General features: G+C 44.1%; 1 pseudogene; it reads left to right on the top strand.

The window, feature by feature from the left end:
- The first annotated feature begins 2713 nt into the window (after positions 1 to 2713).
- Positions 2714 to 4003, top strand: LOC123106229 (thioredoxin H-type-like; annotated as a pseudogene).
- Positions 4004 to 16108: the final 12105 nt, after the last annotated feature.

The raw sequence follows: 16108 nt of genomic DNA on the forward strand, positions 1-16108 counted from the left end.
CGAACACGTGAGCTGACTCCTCCTCGAAGTCCGCCACCGTGTCTGCAGACTCCCGCTCCTCCGAATCCACGAACGCGTGAGCCGACTCCTCCTCGAAGTCCGCCACCGTGTCAACAGACTCGCGCCCCTCCAAGTCCACCAATGCGTGAGCAGACTCCTGCTCCAACTCAGCCACGTCAGCCGTCTCCGCCGCCTCAACAATCACAGAAGAGACATGCCGCAACTATGGTGCATAGTGGTACGAGTCGAGCTAGTACAGGAGGTACAGGTGGAGACAAGCAATATAAATATGGTCCAAGCAGCCTCGCTCCTCTTCCTCAGAGGCCTTACGACATGACCGATGAGCAAAACGAAGCCATAGTGAAGGCCCAAGTAGCAGCCCATTTGGGACCAAAACCGGCACCGCCGCCAAGGGAGAAAGTGCCTGAGGAAAAGATTGACCACTTCATTTGTATGGCTAGACCACCAGCTCCCAAGCCTGTTGACTCAGACTATGAGCGCCAAATCAGGAAGGCACATCGAGCACGACTACAGAAGGAAGCGAGCTCGAGCTCGAGCCAACAAGCAGCTTCCAAAAAAGCGGGAAAATCGTTCCCCAGCTGGGAGAACAGGCGGCTCAATCGACCCCTCGCTTGTTGTGCCAACAACACAGGAGAGTACGCGCGCCCTACATTATTGTGGGCAAACCGTTCCCCAGCTGAACAATCTGGTAATAACAGAGGAGCATATAAGCCAGGCTAAAATGCTCGGTATCAGTGCTGGACAACTCCTCGACATCGAGCCCATGTCTCTGCTTAGAGAGGAGGAAATAAAACGGAAATATGTCCGTAGCCAACCTTTGGTCGAGCCCAAGGAGGTCAAGAACCTCCCAATGAGAATGTATGAATTGCATCAATGGTACATGAACATTACCAAGATTTCCAATCGAGAGTCCCTCATGGTGAATGTCAGGGAGGAGCATTACTTCCATGAGAAAGCTCTGGTCGCTGAGTATACAGAACTGTTTGAATTATTCAATCAAGACGCACTCGACAAATCTCTCGTCAGTTGCTATTGTCTGTAAGTGATTTCTTTCTGTAATTTAAGTCTCAAGCTAGCTGTAGTGATCATTTTGATCAATCATTACCTGTAATTATCCTCACTATATTCTTTTCTGTGGTATTATGCAGGATGAAGATGTATGAAATGAAAAAATCTGGATGCTATGGCATTAGATTCATTGACCCAAATACCGTTAATGAGTACACATGGAAAATTCCAAGTTGTCGAGTAAGTTTAGAGGAAATCATGCTAGAGTTCTTCAAGCGCCTCAATAGCAATGAAGATATACTACTTCTTACAACTTCCTGTGAGTCACACTGTCTTGTACTACAAATTCTGTTTTTGCTTACTAGCTAGCTAGATGTTAATAATTAAGTGTATAGGATTTAGGCTAGTTGATTAGTGTTGTGCACATGCCCGCTTAATTAAGACATGCAAACGTGTGCGCATGCAGTTTTCACTGGATTTTGTTAATCATTAAAGTTGATAAAGGAACAGTTGAAGTACTGGACTCACTACTTAAGGAAGAAAGTGACTTCGCCATCGTGAAGGGGATAGTCGGTAGGTAATTTCAATCATTATTAACTATATCTCGGCCTATTTAATTAGTTCATCATTTCCTGATATCAACTATTTAATAACCCCTTTATTCATTTTCTTTGCTGGCGGGCAGGGCTTGGGCAAAGTTCATCAAGGTGACTCCAGGCAAATGGCGACAAGAGTTGCTTTGGTTTCGACCCAAGGTAAGTAATTAAGTATTACTAGCTAGCTTACCATCTCTTTAATTCTTGTTTCAATACCATTAATTAATTATCATGCTTGATTAATTATTATCTGATTAAATTCCATTCTCGTAAAGGCCCTGAAGCAGGCTCCGGGGACTAATCTGTGTGCATACTACGTTTACGAGAACATTCGCATGATGGCGTCCGAAAGAAGCAAATCTCGAAGACAGGAATGGGTACGTTTGCCAGAACACTATTCACAATTTTTACATGATTATCGATATCTAGTCACACAACTAATACACATGCATATTGATCTCCTTAACAGTTCAAAGAGGTGCGGGAGAAGCTCGTAGCAACGGAGCGCATACTAGCACTTCAAGAGAACATAGCGGGATTTGTGCTCAACCAGGCCATAGATGCCAAAAGAGAATACTATTATCCGCTACCGCCCGCATGAACCACTTGTCATCGTCCTCCGAAGGCACCAAGGCAACATGTAGGAGAAATTGTATATATATACATGTGTATGTGTGAATATATAATTAATGGTGGTTGTGATACATTCAATGATATATAGTGGCACTATTCTGATCCTAGGATCAGAATAGTTATTTGGATCACAATGTCCCTATGTAGGGCGCGATGACACGTTCCCAAACCCACCCCACCACCGTACCTTCTCACGCCTACACTCCCGCCCCGATCTAGCCAACCTCCCGACGCCCCACTCCCTCTCCGATCCAGCCACCCAACCTCACCGGCGTCGGCCCGCCCCCGCCCTCGGAACCGGCCGCCGCACTGTACCGCCCCTGCCCCGGGAAACGGCCGCCGCGCCGTACCCCTCGAGAACCGGCCGCTGCATCGCCCCGGCCCCGGATTGTGCCGCTGCAGACGCTGCTTCCCTCCCCGGATCGTGCCAACCCCGCCGTCACCCTCCACCGATCATGTCGCCCCCGCCTCCCTCCCCGGATCGCGCCGCCACCATCCGCCGCTGCCTATCACTGCCTCCGCAGTCCGTCGCTAGATGCCGCTGCAGTCCATCGCTAGCTCACGCAAGGGAGGCAGTGCTGCAAGAGTTTGACACCCACATGCCAATGGCAAAGGAGACGACAAGCTGGTACGTCCACATGATTCCCGATCCCAATCCCCCTTCGTCATCCTTTTCCTGTTATAAATTTTAGGTATTTGTTGGGTCAAGGTTATCTCAATTTGTGCCAGGTGCGGGCGTGCTGCAGAATTGTCTTTTGGATGATTTTCCGACTTGTGCAGATCTCATAATATTGATAGCAAATACTAGTATTTGTCTCATGGGTCACCCAATTCGGAACCTGGACTGCAGTCCCGGTGTCTAGCTCAGTACTGCTACTAATGTTTATTTATGTGATGCCGCTAAGGTGCAACCTGGACGGCAGTCCTGTTCAACACTTTCATGATAAGTTTCATCTAGTACTGTCGTGTTGCAAGTAGATGTGATGCCCCTAGGCTGCAACCTGTATTGCAGTCTCAATCAAAATACTTTCGTTATAAAAAAAGAACTTGAAACATCAGTTACATTACTCAATCCATCCATCTATTTAGCAGCGACCAAGCCAGGCCAAACCATGACGCTGTTGGCAGACGCAACACAGGAAAAGAGAGGAAGGTTCAGAGTGTGTGAGATGAGGCAGGCTGGTGGATTTTCTTTGCGTGGCTGTGTTTTTTATCGCTTGCGGGCATCGTGGGAGAGTGGTTTTGTAACCTTTGTCCTTGTCACACGCTTAGTACTCGGTAGTGGCTGTCACTGAAGCTGCCATTATATTTTCTTTTCCTCGATCAAGCTATTCCTTTCATGTTCATGTGTCCTCATTGTAAAATTTATGTACTTCCTCGCTTGTCAGGTGATCATTGACTCCACTGCTTCCTGGTACGGTCCTTGTCGTGACATAGCCCTAGTCTTTGCCGAGTGAGTATGCCAAGAAGTTCCCTGGCGCCATCTTCCTAAAAGTGGACATTGACAAGCTGAAGGTAAGCATAGCTCCACGATCCTCCAAAATATGTTTACTCAGTGAGAGTGATGTAATGCTTGCCCTCCATTTCATTTGTTCAATAGGATGTCACTGAAGCATACAACGTCGAGGCAATGCCAACTTCCTTGTTTAGCAAAGGGCGGTGAGAAGGTGGACAGTGTTGTCGGTGGTAGGAAGGATGAAATCCATACCAATATAGTGGCCCTCATGGGTTGTGCATCCGCCTAAGAGGGGAAGAGTGATGCCCGATTATATCAATAAGAGCCAACACCTGGTGTAAGTAGTTATCGTTGTGATATGCTTTGGTTTAGTCATCACAGAACTTTGTGTTATTCAGTTTAGAGTTCAGAACTCCGGGTGTGCATCGCTTGTTCTGAGATACACTTTGAGAATGTATGAAATTCAGGTCCACCCTCATCATTCAGACCTGACGGCGCTCTGTATAAGCTGCAACAACATCGGTCTCAACAAACACACCAATGTTAATTCAGACCCGATGACGCTCTGTAATCTAAGTTGACGCAACAAGTTTGTCTTGTAATTCATGGAAGTTTGATGCTTATGCTTGTGAGACTGAATCTGTTTCCATTCCATGAAAGCCAAAAAGAAAATTGTGGATGTGTTGTGCTTGTGTGTGTGTGCGCGTGCACGTATTACACTAAAATTTTAAAAATTATTTTTTGTCATGTTTGTTTTCCATATTGGATTTAGAGTGTCAGTTTTTGTGTTCATGTAATAAAAAATTAGGAAGTTCAATTTTAAGGAAGCAACAAGTTCAACCAATATGGAAACACTAAAAAATACATTGAATAGAAACTTTTTTAGTGGGGTTCAAATTGGAAAGACATAAAAAAATTGTTCTCTGCTCTTTATAGTAAAAAAATGTATCACGTATTGGTTGGTTTTCCTCAACTACTTGCTCTCTGACACACATTATGTTGCCCCTTTCCTTCTCCTTCATGTGTGCCCTCTAAATGTTTGTCCTATTGCTTATGATAATTGACCCAAATTTACCTATTGTTCTTGCACATGTTGGATTCAAGGAAAAATGTGTGTAAAAATGTTTGATTTTGAAAGTTCAGGTGTAACGAACTTCGAAGTTTAAACAAAAAAATGTAAACAAAAAAAATCATGGAATTCAAAGAATAAAAAACTGTGGAGTTTCATAAAAAATTAATAGCACGTGAAGTTCATGTTTCAGAAATTCCAAAGTTCATGTGTACCACGTTCAGAAGAAAAATCATCAAATGAAAAAAGGGACCGCATAGGCCATTTCACCGAAAAGCAAAAAATGCATAAATGCCGTGACAGAATTCTATAAGAAGTTCAAATTTAAAAATCGAAGCAGGTCAACGTTAAAAAAATAAATTTTTAATATCTAAAAGAAAAATTTGGAAGTTAAAAAAATATTTATAACGCATTTTCCCCGTTTGTAAAAAAACAGAGAAAGTCAAATTAAAAAGAGGAGCATTTCAAAAGATTGTATAAAAACTGATTTTCCTCGTTCTATAAAAACTAGAAGTTCAAATTAAAATAACGGTGCGGTATCATTATTTATATAAAAAAACATTTTCCCCGTTACTAACCAATAAAACTAAGAAGTTAAAATTTAAAAATGGTGAAGTTCGATGTCTATAAAAAAATTGGATTTTTCATATTGTTAAAAAATAAAACCAAGAAGTTCAAAAATTAATAACAAAGAAGTTCAGAAAACTCAATTTTTCTTGTTACTAAAGAATAAAACTAAGAAGTTCAAATTACAATAACATAGAAGTTCAAAGGTTATAAAACCTCAGATTCTCGTTCTAAAGAATGACTAACAAGTTCAAATTAAAATAAGGGAACAACAAAAAAGTTATAAAAATGATTTTCCCCATTTAAAAAAATTAGGAAGTTCAATTTTAAAAAATAGAGTAATTCAATGTACATTAAAAACATACCTTTTTCTTGTTACTAAAGAATAAAACCAATAAGTTCAATTTAAAAATGGGGAGAAGTTTGGTGTTTAATTAAGAAATATAAAAGATGGAGAAAAGTGAAATCAAGAAGTCCATATTAAAAAGATGGAGAAGTTCGATGATTATAGAAAACTCAGATTTTCCTCATTATTAAAGAATGGAAACAAGAAGTTCAAAAATAAAAAACAAGAAGTTCAACTTTTAAAAAATATAACGCTTTAAAATTTCATAAAAAAGGATTAAGAAATAAAACCAGGAAGGCCTATTAAAAAGATGGAGAAGTTCGATTATTATAGAGCTCAAATTTCCTCGTTATTAAAGAATGGAAACAAGAAGTTCAAAAATAAAATAACAAGAAGTTCAAATATTAAAAATAGAGCGCTTCAAATTCATAAAAAAGATTAAGAAAATCAGATTAAAAATTCATTAAAAAACTCAAACATTTTACGTAACTGAGAGAGGTTCAAGTTGATAACTGCCAGAAGTTCATGTACTAGACGGTGTGCATTTTGTATTAAAAAGGAATAAAAAAGCAAAGACTAAATTTTTTGTTGTTATAAGTTCAAGTACTTCGTCGGAGAAATTTAAAAAAATTATTGTAAGAGAAATTTGTACAAAAGAAAAATATCATTTTTGTAACACTGACGATGGATGAGAAAATGACAAACGAAAATACGTCACAGAAGTTTAACTAAAAACAGCAAGAAGTTCAACTACTACAGTGGATGAATTTTAGATGAAAAACTTTTAAAATCGTCGCAAGTATGAAAAAACGATCAACACGATAAAATTGCATGTTTACAACAGCTTTCGAACGGTATCTCATTTGCTCAATTCCGGTGAGTGCATGGAGAACTACGAGTAGTGGATGGAGATCTGCGAGGAAAAAAACACGTGGAAAACAGAGTGAAGTTCAGGTAGGCATGCTGAGAAGTTCAGGTTCTTCACGCGGTGCATTTTCAAAGAATCTGTTTCGCGATAGAGGCAGAACGAATTATTCCGCCGTTTTCGAAATTACTTGAAAACGGTTAAGAATCAGAGAAAACCATCAACATGAAAAAGTTTAGCATTTTTCGTAGCTTTTCAACGGTATATTATTTGTCCAATTTCGATAAAGTTTGTAGAAATTATGGCGAAAATACGTTTTTCACCATTTTTGAAACTGACTTAAAACCGTAAAGAATTGGGAGAAAAAATACATACCAAAAAGTTTCGCATTTGTTCAAGCTTTCCAACGGCATATCATTTGCTGCATTCGGACGCACGGTTAAAAAATTAGCTCGAAAATACGAACTCAGTAGGACTTGGACCATTTTCTAAATTACTCTTAAACCATTCAAAATTAGAAAATAACTTTCAAAATGAAAAAGTAGCGCAGTTTCATAAGCTTTCCAATGCCATATCATATGCCTCCATTGGATTAGCCGTTTAGAAATGACATCGAAAAAACGAACTCAACTGTTCGGTTTACGGAATTTTACGTTTTTTCAAATTACTTTTTAACCATAGGGAATTAGAGATAACTTTCAACATGTGGAAGGAGCGGTTTTGCAGCAGCTTTCCAACGCCATATTATATGCCTCATTCTGATAAACGGTTTAGAAATGCGATCGAAAATACGATTCACGTTTTTTGTGCGAAGAAAAAACTGTTTTCAAAACTGCTCTTAAACTGCTTATATTTTGCCAAAAATTTAAGTTGGGTCATGATATTGGGGTCCATAGCTTTTCAACGGTACATCGCAAGCCCCATTTGGGCAATGTTGGCGGAAGTTCAACCTAGTTCACAGGGAAGTTCAACATAGTACTAGCGGGGCAGGTCAGGTTGTGATCAGAATATTATTCTGATCCCGTGAACAGAATAGGGTATATATATATATATATAATATTATTATTCATCATCCAGGGTGCAGAATAAGTTATTCTTCACCAGAGGTAATCTTACGATCGCTTTCTAAATAAAAAACGTTTAGAATATAAATAGTTACATGCATATTGATTTAATATGTAAAATTTGATATAAAAAAGCAAAAATATAGGTTATAAGACCAGAAAAATGACATTTTATGTATGTTGTACACCATGTTTTTACATTCGTAATTTTAGGTAACATAAAATATTTTTTACGGCAAGTACACATTTTCTTACATTCTCTTTTTATGTATGAAATAAGACAAAATTTACGAAACATAAAAATACGCTGCATTGAGGTCAAAATAGAGAGGGGGTGAAGAATAACTATTTCTCACCCAGGATGACGAATAGCGTGACCCTATAGTCGCGCTATTCGTCACTCTGGGTGAGGAATAGTTATTCTTCACCCCTCTCTATTTTGACGTCAATGCACCGTATTTTTAGGTTTCGTAAATTTTGTCGTATTTCATACGTAAAAAGAGAACATAAGAAAATATATACTCGCCGTAAAAAATATTTTATGTTATGTAAAGTTACGAACATAAAAACATACATAAAAATGCGATATTTTTGGTCTTATAACATATTTTTTGTTTTCTTATACCAAATTTTATATAGAGAATAAATATGAATGTAACTATTTGTATTCCAAACGTAATTTGTTTATAAAGCGATCGTAAGATTACCTCGGGTGAATAATAACTTATTCTGCACCCTGTGTGATGAATAGCAACATGTACAATACATAGGAAATCTATTTATATATAATCGGTTGTACGAGAAAATCTATTTATATATATGCATAACATGTACAATACATAGTATCGTAAAATACCAGTAAACAAAAAAGAATTAAATGGAAAACACAAAATTAATGGAAAAATAAAAAATAAAACCAACCCTCCCAAACATTTAATGCCGGTTGATGTTACCAACCAATACTAATGATCTATATACCCGCACCCGGGGCCAGGCTCGTGCCACGTGGTGGCACTTTAGCGCCGGTTCGTGCCAAACCGATACTAAAAGGGAGGGGAGACCTTTAGTCCCCACTCTTTATTGCCGATGGTAGAACCGGCATTAAAGGGCCTTACGAACCGGCGCTAAAGCGCGGTTCTGCACTAGTGTGATGTCCTAAACGTTGCAACAGTAACTGTTTGAATCTGTGTAGAAACAAATCCAGTGAAGGAGACTGAAATGTCTATCGGAGATATTGTTGGTAAACTCGCTTCAGCAACATTTTTTGAGTTGAGAGATATGTTATTTTACCAGCAGATGTTCATATACTGAAAGGCTTCAATGTAACAAAAACTGTTCTTTCCAGATAGGAAATTTTGCTACCGTCAACGTAGTCCATTGAATTAATAGATGTCCGAGTACATGCAACCCTCATCATGCTGCCAGGTAAGTGGTTTTGTTCCTTAGATCAGACAAATCCACTAGGGAATCTTGTGCTAGAAATAGACAGAACAAAAATCCACTATGGAATCCATGGCCACTCTTGCCTATAATGACATACTACCTCCAGTCCATAATAAGTGTTGCAGTTTTGAACTAATCCCATTTCAAAACTGCAACACTTATTTTGGATAGGAGGGAGTAGTAGATAAGGGGTTTTGTGCCTTACATCAAACGAAGGTACCACAACAGTAATTCTATAGTCTTCAACATATGAAGTATTGCAACGAAGAGTTAACTACAAAGTGCTTCTAAGATCTTAAGTTCAAATTTTACATGGACCTCTTGCTTTTGAATTTCTTACCAGCTGCTTATGTTTTCCCTTGCTGTCTTTATTTTACAAGATGACGTATTCCCCTCTCTCGATTGAAGCCCCCATCGTGCCAGTCCCGACTGTTGATGTTAGCAATCCTTTTTATGCAGCTGAGATGATCAGAAGACAGGCTCTTTCCTCTGGTGACTCTCTGTTACAGCAACTGCTTCACATTTTCAGGTTTTTCTTTCTCCTGCTTCTCATGAGTACCGAGAAAGTGAGAATATGTGCTTATCAAATATCAACTTATCATTATAAAACTACCTTTCTTAGTTGCAAGAATGGTGTGTCGGTAAATTGAGAACAGCCTTACTTGTTTATCTGATATGTTGAAAATCATGCATGCTGTTTTTTTTCCATGGATTGATGATTGCCATGATCTGAAAATGTAACCAAACTTCTCCCAGTTTTAGATGCCTGAACTTTGTCAAACTGTGCTTTGTTAGACCCTGTTCCAATCACTCTCTACTGCATTTTCATGCTTGATGTGAATCACAAGCTAAGCCTAGAGCCAAGAGCATGCTCTCATCGCATAAAATCATCCTACGGTCATTCTGTTTTTCGTCTAATATAATGTCAGGCAATGCTTTGCATTTGGCCGTACCACAGTTTAGGCGGCCCTGATGGAGCGAATTCTGAGTTAGCCAAACTGTAGAAGCAAAGAAAGGGCTGTGGAGGAGAACGGTTCATGGTCCTTTGTCTCGTCAACTGTCTTATCGCCTTCCACCGCTCCCCAAACTCCATGTGCTCGCATGAAGATCTTCATCTTTGTAGCACAATCCCATAATTATCGCCTTCAAGGATGGGGTGTTGGTTGCCTCCTCTTGTCTTCGATGTCCACATGATCCTCTTGTTTGATTTTCCTTCATCTGTGTCACAACTTGACGGCGACAAAGAATCCTTCGAGCCCATCATGATGCAAACACCTTAGTTATGGTACCAATTGTAAGCTTTTCCTAGGTATAGAACACACAATCACCCGACAGTTTGACTAGCCGTATACATGCAACTCTTCTCAACATATACGAATTAGCTGTAACACTAGAAATCTCGTTGGCGCTCACGCAAACACCGGGACTAGAACATACACACACGAATAAATCAATACAAAGTTAGCCAGAGGCACGTATTGTGGCTCGTAATTTTTTTCCTAGCAGAGTAGAGGCGTGGCGGCATGCCGCACCTTATCGTTGGCCTTTTGTTATACTCCTAACTCAGATACGTGTTCATCATAGTAATTTTTAGTGTGTGGGAAAGAGTCGTTGTGTTCTATGTTTTATCTTGTGGTTGACCTGCAAGGTGGAAGTCTACCTCACATTCATCTATCAACAATTTATGATTTGAGATGTCTAGTAAGTCTTCATGCACCTCTTAATATATTTTATGGGTTGAAATGTTCATATAATTCACGGGCTGAGACGTCTTATAAGTCCCCATGCGCCTCTTGTAAGGTGCAGAAGTCTGCCTTGCATGCATCTATCAACAATTTACGGTTTATGGCCCGTCGTGGATAGGTGTCCTCAGCAGAGTAGCACGAGGGGCATATGAGAGTGAGGACGAGGTAGGGAAAATAGATTCAATAGGATGCCTGTATTGATCGACTAGGGAGGGCTTATAAGGCCAATTACAACTTCAAGTAAAAGAAATCAACTCTAACTGAATTTGGAGACAGCAGGAAAACCTTCTTCGGGACGAACCTTTCCCTACCCAAATTCTTATTCTAAACTAATATTAACTATAGGGATACATTATGTACCTAAATATTAGTACTAATTTATCAACAGCTAACAACACAACAGTTGACGTCTCTTATAACTTATCATTACTTTTCCTTTAGGCTCTTGGCCCAACTTGCTCAAATCTGCCTCGGGGAAAGGAGATATTAACTTGAGCTCAAAGTTTCTTAGCAGATGGCTCCATACCAATTTAATTTGTAGGTAAGCATGCCGTGAAAGAGAACTTGCCACCAACTTTGTCCTCCTCTCTTCCAGGACCAAACCGACCAGGATCATACACATGAGGGTCACTGTAAATGTGTGCCAGCTTATTGTTGAGTGCCGTAGGGATTACAAGGTTATGTCCTCTAGGTATGTCATATTCCTTGCCTTCCTTAGTCTGCAACTTGAAATTCTTATGTGCCTTGCGAATTAACATTTGCGATGGAGTATGCATCCTAATTGCCTCCTTAATGCATCTATGGAGGGTGTCCATCTCTAACAAGGCATCGTAGTCTATTTGGTTCTCGTACTTGCTAATGATTTGCTTTTGCTCTTCCACGGCAGCTATTAAGAACTTGGTATTACTCAGCATGAAAGCTCCAGTCCATGTACTAGCGGTAGTTCTTGGGTGTTTTCCAGCAAAGACAAGGGCCGTGATTATGCCAGAAATTTCTGCTTCAGTTGTGGAGCGGCCATCTTTATACTTGGAATCCATCAACCTCTGCATTACATCCTCCTCAACTCGACCAGAGCTTCTGCGTGATCTGATAATTTTGGTGAATATTTCTTTCAGCCTGATGTGTGCCTTGTTGCGTCGGCGGTTTGTCCGGGTTGGCATATATGGGAACAAGTAACTGAAAAAGTTTAAGCCCTTCCCAAGTTCATGGAACAATGAGTATACTTCTTCCATCATCGTGTCCTGAATCTCATATCCGAGTAGGCACCGACATGAGATAAACATGAGCACCTGCTCGAGTTCATGTTTAAGATCAACTATGCCATCCTGTCCCCACTTTGCAAAGTAGGCCTGCATAGTAGTATAGGAAAGCAATCAGTCAAGTGCAGCTCACATGCATGTCATCACTACTCTTGTCACATGCATGTATCTTCTATCCAAAACTAATGATAATGTAAAACCAGGTCCAGCACATACACCATCTTGCTAATCTAGTGTGTTGTCCTACAAAGAGTTTAGACCTGTCTTCCCTAAAAATAAAGAATTTAGACTTGTCTTGTCGGCTGAGTTGACCACGTACGACCCATCATTTTATATCCTTATCTGCATCATCGTTGCTATCATATGCACATGTCCTACATGTATGCAATCTCATCACCGCCCGCGACCCCTCCTCTCGCGACCCCCGCGTCGCCTCTCCCGGCGGCAGCGGGGGAAACCTAGCCGCGCCGCCTCGGCCCCCTCCCCACCTCGTCCCACCTTCTCGCCGCCGCCTGAGGCAGCCGCCGGGCAAGCCTGGCACGCCAAGGATGGTGGCGGTGGGGTTTCGGCTGCCCTGCCTCTGCGTGGGGAGTTTCAGATCTGGAGCGGCGGCTCCTTTGGCGAGGCATGGCAATTTCCGGCGAGCAACTGTGCGGGCAGTGGATCTGGCGTCATGGCCGCGCGGGCGGCGGGATCCCGATGGTTGTTGGCGGCTGGTGGCGGCTTCTACGGCGGTTGGTGCGCATGATCTGGCTCCTCCCCTCCTCCCTTGTTTGGCGTGCGGGCCAGCCTGGTCGGGCCGCGCTTCCGTTGGTCACCGGTTCTCTACAGGAGGCGCTGCTGGTGACGAGGACCTAGTTCGGGCAAAATCCCTAGCTGGCCATGGCCTGCCGCGCCGACGGCGACGCCTAGGGCGCCGTTCCCCTCCTTGGAGGCATTGGTATGGACTGATCTCCTCACTTCCCCTTCCCCCAGGTTTCCCGGGCGAAAGCCCTAACTTTGTTGGGCGACGGCGGCGCTCATGGCGCCATTCCCGTCTTGAAGGCGTCGCTATGGGAACCTTGGGGTTGGGTGACGCATGTGGTTGGTGGGCGACGGCGGTGGTGCGGACCTATCCTAGCATGGATCTACGTCCTTTGCTTGGAGATGGACCCGCGTAGGTGGAGGTCGTTGTTTGGCGTCATGGTGGCGTCCATGGCGGAAGACCTGCCAAGGCTCGTGTAGGTGGAGGACGTCGTTTGGTGTCGTGGTGGCGTCGATGATGGAGGACCTGCCAAGGTTGACACCTCAATCTGCTCTGAAGATGGACCAGTGGAAGATGGTGGCGACGACACATGTGAGTGTGTCGGACCGGTTTGTGCCCCAGACCAGGTAGATGGCTCGATCGGGCCCTCCGGCTTTAGATGTTAGGCTTAGGTAAGAGGTCTGGGTATGTGGCCCGACTTGCACCCCTTCATCAAATGGATAGGAGTAGCGGCAGATGTTGCCAAGATGGCGGATTCAGGCATATTGTTGTTCTAGTTTGTAAGGTACTCGAGAATAATCAATAAAATGACCGCATGCATCTCCCAGACGCAGAAGCCGGGGTCATCCTCCTTTTCTAAAAAAATGTCCTACATGTATATTGCTTTTTTCCGGGAACACATGTGGTCAAATTAAGTACAGACTTAGTTTAGGTAAGGGAATTAACGCAAGAAAACCACCTCCCGAAGAGTGTATTAATTGGCAAATATATGAAACCACAAAAATAAAGTGAAGGTCTCTTTTAGATGTACCTCTACTTCTTGCAATATGGGATCAACGAGGTTCCACATCTTTGTTGGCATTAGTACATCAATGACGAAATTTACTTGCTCATTCCGAGTTGCGGCATCTACACCATAAAGAACTTCTTGGCCAAAGAGAGGAATGGTGACCTCAGCGAAATTACCAAAGCTAATCTCTGACTCCAGCCCTTGGAAGAAATGAGCTGAGACCTCCGGTCCAACCAAAAATGTTATCTTTGGTCCAAACAAATTTACCGTAAATACAGTACCAAACCTTGTATACAGATAATTGATTGTAACCCAAAAACCCTTGCTAAAAAGCAAAGGTAAGAGTGCAAGGACATTCACGGCAGGCGGAAGTGGTCTTGTGGACAACGGAAGGGCATTGCATTTCCATCTTGAAATCTTGGTGACTAGAACAAATATGAAAAAAATAGATATGGCCAACCATGTGGCTCTAGTTACCAGCATGTCCATAATGTCACGACTAGTAATTATCTAGCCAGCCAACTATGTACCCGATATGTCCAGCGCTGCAAAAACAAGAACATAGGTAGTAAGTCAGATATGCATATATCTATACAGGTAAATTTTGTGAGTGACAAAGCTGAGTGGGTTCAATTTGTAAGGTGATTGACATTTGCTAACTCCAAGATTGTGCTTATTCATACAAGACCATGGTTTACCGGGTGGATCAACCGCCTGTTGGTTGCGTAAAGGACCGGAGTTTATCTCTGAACTTGTAAGTACAGGCCCAATCTAACAGAAAAACAGCTCTCGCCCGAGCCGCTCCCGCGGGCGGCAGGGCGAACCCTAGCCGCCGCCGGACCGCTTCTCTTCCTCACCTCCTCTCCTACTCGCCACCGCCGGGCGAAGCCCGGTCAGCGTCGGTGGCGGCGGGGTCCTCTGGCCTCCCTCCCTGTTGCTCGCGGCGCGGGCGCGGCAGCTTGGCAGGGACACGTCGCTCGCGCGGGGCGGCGCGGCTTGCCGGTGGAGCGGCGGCGGCTGTGCGGTGGTTGGGCGGCGGGCGAGGTGGAGTTGGCGGGGCGACTCTATTGCGGGTGGTGTCGCTAGCGGCCCAGATCCCCTTGTCATCCGGCTCGTGCTGCGGCAGCTTGGACCGGAGGGCACACTGCCTTGGCTGGGTGGTGCTCCGGCGAGGCTGAGGGGCCTCATGCTGCTGTTGGCTGGCGGCGGGAGAGGCTCGAGGGGTGGAGTGTGGCGGCACGGGGGCGGGCAGTGGCCTCGGTGGCACGTCCCTCTGCTGCAGGGCAGTTCGGGGCTCCCCTCGGGTTCCCGGCGTGGATTTGGGCTGCCACGGCGTGGTGGTGGCTCATAGCGGTGGTTCGGGTTGGCTCAAGGTGGCGGTTGGACATCTCCGGTGTCGGTTCATCGGTGAGCGGCCTGTTTCGGCTTCGACCCCTCTTCTCGTCGTCCGGGCACTACCCTCGTTGAAGGGCTGGCCTTCTCCTAGCCGCGGTCCAGTGCTCGTCTCGCGCCTGGTGTTGCGGGATCGAGCTTGTCTCGCGCCCGGCAGCAGGACTGAGCTTGTCTCGTGCCCGACAGCAGGAACGAGCTCGTCTCGTGCCCGACAGTAGAACCAAGCTCGTCTCGCGCCTGGCTGCAGAATCGAGCTCGTCTCGCGTCCGGCGCAGCAGGACGGGTCACCAGAGGCCAATTTTGGCCGGGCTTTCGGGTTTCGGCGGTGGGGGCTGCCCAGGAGTGTGAAAGGCGAGGCATTTCCACTCGTCTCTTTGGTTGGAGTAGCGACGGGGCTCGGGTGAGATGGTGTCAAGGTCTTGGATGCCGGGGCGACGGCCCTGGTGGTGGTAGCGCGGTGCTCATGGGTAGAGCCGGTGGCTTGGTGCTGCCCGGTGACCATGGCCGTGTGGGCGGCATGGTGGCTGGGGTGTGGCGTTCGGTGGCGGTGAGTGTTGGCCGGGGTGAAAACCTGTTCTATCGTCGAACGAACCGGCGGCGGCGTAGCACGTTCCCTTCTTGAAGGCGACGTCGCGGCTCTCATCGGTCATCGTGTTGCTCTAGGGGAAACTCTGATCCTCGGGTCGGGCGGTGGCAGCGCGTTAGCGTCGTAACCTTCTTGAAGGCACCGCCTTGGAGCACATGGTTCGTCATATGCGGCTTCATCTCTTCGCGGTTGCGTGTTCACGGTGGAGGACCCCGATTGCTCTTGTAGTGTTAGGGGTGGTGTTGTTGCGCTCAGCGCCTATGTATCCTGCCTTGGATGTGTGCGTGTGTTGTCGTGGGGTGCG

Source organism: Triticum aestivum, chromosome 5A (genome assembly GCF_018294505.1).
Source record: "Triticum aestivum cultivar Chinese Spring chromosome 5A, IWGSC CS RefSeq v2.1, whole genome shotgun sequence".
In the NCBI taxonomy this organism is placed as follows: Eukaryota; Viridiplantae; Streptophyta; class Magnoliopsida; order Poales; family Poaceae; genus Triticum; species Triticum aestivum.